Here is a 5,422-nt window from a genome sequence, read left to right as displayed (position 1 = left end):
CAGTCAAACGGGGGGTCTCTCACCTCTCTGTGGACTGAGTGGAACTTGGTAATGTTGTGGAGCTGATGAGTCTGGCTGTGGAAGTTGAAGCTCTTGATGCCGAAGGCAACACAGGCCTGTACCTCTGGGTCAGCTGGGTCCACATCCTGCCCAAGAGGTGCCGCAGTGGCCATGGCTGACAGGAGGAAGAAAGGGCAGAGGAAATGCCAGAAGTAGAACATATTCGGTCTGGTTAGTAACAGGTTTTCCTAAGACTTAGAGAGACTCTCTGGCTGGCACCAAGAAGGGCGGCGCCAGAGTTTCCACTGTGTGTACACAGAAACTCGCACGCACGCACACGCTGGTTTGTCAGTAGCTTAATCTGTTTAGTGAGCTGTGTTTGTGTGAGCCTTTGATACTTCTGTCTTGTGTAGGACTCGGACAGTAATCAGTTTAGTGGGTTAGGTTTGAATATCTCATGTTAGGCCTGGGCTGCAGTAACACGTGGTGAGGTCAGTGGCTGGGTAGGCACTGGCTATTATCAAAGCACAAATTAACCTTGATGAAGGCCAAGTTCACCGTACAACAGATACTGTAGTTTCAACAACCAGGGTGACATAGGCCAGGGTTTCTGAAACTTGGTCCCGGGGCCCCCTCTGGGTGCACGTCTTGGTTTTTGCCCTAGCACTACACAGCTGATTCAAATAGTCAAAGCTTGATGACTGTCTCTTATACACATCTAGATGTGTATAAGAGACAGACGTTTAGTTTTTTACCCTAGCACTACACAGCTGATTCTAATCATCAAACTTGATGATGAGTTGGCTATTTGAATCAGCTGTGTAGTGCTATGTCAAAAACCAAAATGTGCACCCAGGGGGGGGGGGGGGGGGGCTGACATACGCTATTAACTGTAATTGAGAAACGATTTGATGTAGCCATCCACAATTTTAACCTATAGGTGGCACTAAAGACCAATATATGGACACATTTGTAAAAGTCAAGCTAACGTTGTTCGGCCTGCTACTTACTGTAGGGGGAGAGAGGGTGAGAGAATGACCTGTGATAAAGACTGTGATGAAGACAACGTCAGTGACTTGCTGGTGCCAGAGCACAGCTTGGATCAATCACAATTCATGGCATTGTCTGGAGGAATGGCCATATCACAAGGACTGGGGAGATTTTCAGGATAAAATGAAACAGAATGGAGCTAAGCACAGGCAAAATCCTAGAGGAAAAACCTGGTTCAGTCTGCTTTTCTCCAGAGACTGGGAAACTAATTCACCTTTCAGCAAGACAATGACCTAAACACAAAACAGAATCTACACTGCTGTTGCTTACCAAGAAGACAGTGAATGTTCCTGAGTGGCCTAGTTAGAGTTTTGACTTAACTCTGCTTGAAAATCTATGGCGAGACTTGAAAATGGCAATCTAGCAATGATCAACAACCAAACTGTCAGAGCTTGAAGAATTTTGAAAAGAATAAAAGGGCATATATTGCACAATCCAAGAGTGCAAAGCTCTTAGGGGCCGATCCCGACTTAGGAATTTATGCCTTTCCTACGCACTTCTCTGTATTTGGTGTTCAGACTTGCCTTGTTCAGTCACGTAATGCACTCTGCAGGTGTGGCTACCTTGCGCACTCTGAATACATTTCATTCAACTGCTGAAACCCCTCCCACTTTCTGGCCAACAGATTTTCCTGTGGAGTTTTCATTCAGTGGGTTTTCGTAACATTTATCTGAAGCCACTCCTTAAATACGGTGCACTTTTAATTCTAATTTGTCGACAGACTCAATAGAATACATTCTTAGAACAGGTTCAGAATATAGGAACCAATACAGCCCCACAGAGGAGGTGTCATAATACCAATAAAACCTAGCGGTCAAACAGGGAAATGGTTCCGCTCATTTTTCCACCATTCATTTTTCCCATAGGGGACGTTTTGATAACCATGCAAATGTCTCTTGGACAAGGTGACCTTTATCAATATATTCGGCTCTATTTACTCTCAGATTCAAAAATGCTAATTAGGATCAAAGTAGACGTCATGCAAGACTACAAATCCCTACAAGCTCCTGCATGTCATCTCTAGCTGACACCTTTGCTAACAGGTATTGTGTCAATTTAAAACTTGCGCAAGACAGGTTCACAGAATTGTCCATTTAAAGAAATGTAACCAATTTATTCATTACTACATTTAGCTAACATTAGATAGTTAATCCAGAGATTCGGATACTTCCGGCGCCGATAGAGATGGCAGCCTCGCTTCGCGTTCCTTGGAAAATATGCAGTATTTGTTTTTTTTACGTGTTATTTCTTACATCGGTACCCCGGGTAATCTTAGGTTTCATTACATACAGTCGGGAGGAACTACTGAATATACGATTAACGTCAACTCACCATCGTTCCTACCAGGAATATGACTTTCCCGAAACGGATCCAGTGTTTTGCCTTCCACACAATACAATGGATCTGATCCCAGCCGGCGACCCTGTGCGACGCCGAAAAAGGGGAAAACGTGGCGGTCTCGTGGTCAGGCTTCGGAGACGGGCACATCGCGCTCCACTCCCTAGCATACTACTCGCCAAAGTCCAGTCTCTGACAATAAGGTGATGGAAATCCGAGCACGGGTAGCATTCCAGAGAGACATCAGGGATGCAACGTGCTCTGCTTCACGGGAACAATGGCTAACTCAAGGACGCTAACGGAGTCGTGCAGCCAGCTGTTTCTTCATGCATTGCGCCGACAGAAACAAAACATCTCTTGTAAGAAGAGGGCGGGGGGGTATGCCTTATGATTAACGAAGTGGTGTGACATCATTAAAACACACAAGAACTCAAGTCTTCTGTTCACCTGATCTAGAACTCCTCACAATCAAATGTCGACCGCATTATCTACCAAGGGAATTCTCGTCAATCATAATCACAGCCGTATATATTCCCCCCCAAGCAGACACATCGATGGCCCTGAACGAACTTTATCTGACTCTTGTAAACTGGAAACCACACACCCTGAGGCTGCATTCATCGTAGCTGGGGATTTTAACAAGGCTAATCTAAAAACAAAACTCCCTAAATTCTACAGCATATCGATTGTGCTACCCAGGGCTGGAAAAACCTGACATTGCTAACTAATTTCCGCGACCTATAAGGCCCTCCCCCGCCCCCCTTTCGGAAAAGCTGACCACGACTCATTTTGTTATTCCGCCTACAAACAGAAACTAAACAACAACTCTCCGCGCTCAGGTCTGTTCAACGCTGGTCCACCAATCTGAATCCACGCTTCAAGACTGCTCGATCACGCGGATTGGAATATGTTCCGCATTGCGTCCAACAAACAATATTGACGAATATGCTGATTCGGTGAGCGAGTTCATTAGGAAGTGCATTGACATGTCGTACCACAGCAACGATAAAACATTCCCAAACCAGAAAACGTGGATTGACGGCAGCATTCGCGTGAAACTGAAAGCGCGAACCACTGCTTTTAACCAGGCAAGGTGACCGGAAGCAATGACCGAATACAAACAGTGTAGCTATTCTCTCCGCAAGGCATCAAACAGGCTAAGCTCAGTACAGAGACAAAATCGAGTCAATTCAACAGCTCAGACACAAGAGGTATGTGCAGGGTCTACAGTCAATCACGGATTACAAAAAGAAAACCAGCCCCGTCGGACCAGGATGTCTTGCTCCCAGACAGGCTAAACAACTTTTTTGCCCGCTTTGAGGACAATACAGTGCCACTGACACGGCCCCCTACCAAAACCTGCGGGCTCTCCTTCACTGCAGCCGAGGTGAGTAAAACATTTAAACGTGTTAACCCTCGCAAGGCTGCAGGCCAGACGCATTCCCAGCCGCGTCCTCAGAGCATGCGCAGACCAGCTGGCTGGTGTGTTTACGGACAATTCAATCAATCCTATCCCAGTCTGCTGTTCCCACATGCTTCAAGAGGGCCACCATTGTTCCTGTTCCCAAGAAGCTAAGGTAACTGAGCTAAACGACTACGCCCCGTAGCACTGCACTTCCGTCATCATGAAGTGCTTTGAGAGACTAGTCAAGGACCATATCACCTCCACCCTACCGGACACCCTAGACCCACTCCAATTTGCTTACCGACCCAATAGGTCCACAGACGACGCAATCCCAACCACACGCACACTCCCTAACCCACTGGACAAGAGGAAATACCCATGTGAGAATGCTGTTCACGATTACAGCTCAGCATTTAAACACCAATACCTCCAAACTCGTCATCAAGCTCGAGACCCTGGGTCTCGACCCGCCCTGTGCAACTGGTCCTGGACTTCCTGACGGGCCGCCCCAGGTGGTGAGGGTAGGTAACAACATCTCCACCCCCTGATCCTACACACTGGGCCACAGGGTGCGTTCTGAGCCTCCCTGTACTCCCTGTTCACCCACGACTGCGTGGCCATGCACGCCTCCAACTCAGATATCAAGTTTGCGGATGACACTACAGTGGTAGGCTTGATTCACCAACAAACGACGAGACGCCTACAGGGAGGAGGTGAGGGCCCTCGGAGTGTGGTGTCAGGAAAATAACCTCATACTCAACGTCAACAAAACAAAGGAGATGATTGTGGACTTCAGGAAACAGCAAGAGGGAGCACCCCCCATCCACATTCGACGGGGTCAGTAGTGGAGAAGGTGGAAAGTTTTAAGTTCCTCGTGTACACATCACGGACAAACTGAATTGGTCCACCCCACACAGACAGCGTGTGAAGAAGGCGCAGCAGCGCCTCTTCAACCTCAGGAGGCTGAGAAATTCGCTTGTCACCAAAAGCACTCACAAACTTCTACAGATGCACAATCGAGAGCATCCTGTCGGGCGTATCACGCTGGTACGGCAACTGCTCCGCCCACAACCGTAAGGCTCTCCAGAGGGTAGTGAGGTCTGCAGAACGCATCACCAGGGGCAAACTACCTGCCTCCAGCAACCTACACCACCGATGTCACAGGAAGGCCATAAAGATCATCAAGACAAAACACCCAAGCCACTGCTGTTCACCCCGCTATCCATCCCAGAAGGCGAGGTAGTACAGGTGATCAAAGCAGGGACCGAGAGACTGAAAAACAGCTTCTATCCAGGCCATCAGGACTGTTAAACAGCCACCACTAACATTTAGCGGCCGCTGCCAACATACTGACTCAACTCCAGCCACTTAAAAATGGGAATTGATGGATATGTAAAAATGTACCACTAGCCACTTTAACAATGCCACTTAATATAATGTTTACATACCCTACATTACCCATCTCATATGTATATACTGTACTCTATATCATCTATGCATCTTCCATCTATGCTAATACAGTACCACTAGCCATTTTAAACTATGCCACTTTATGTTTACATACCCTACAGTACTCATCTCATATGTATTAACCGTACTCTATACCATCTACTGCATCTGCCATGCCGT

This window comes from Salvelinus sp. IW2-2015, unplaced genomic scaffold, assembly GCF_002910315.2.
Source record: "Salvelinus sp. IW2-2015 unplaced genomic scaffold, ASM291031v2 Un_scaffold586, whole genome shotgun sequence".
NCBI classification, from domain to species: Eukaryota; Metazoa; Chordata; class Actinopteri; order Salmoniformes; family Salmonidae; genus Salvelinus; species Salvelinus sp. IW2-2015.
This window is presented reverse-complemented; position numbering follows the sequence as displayed.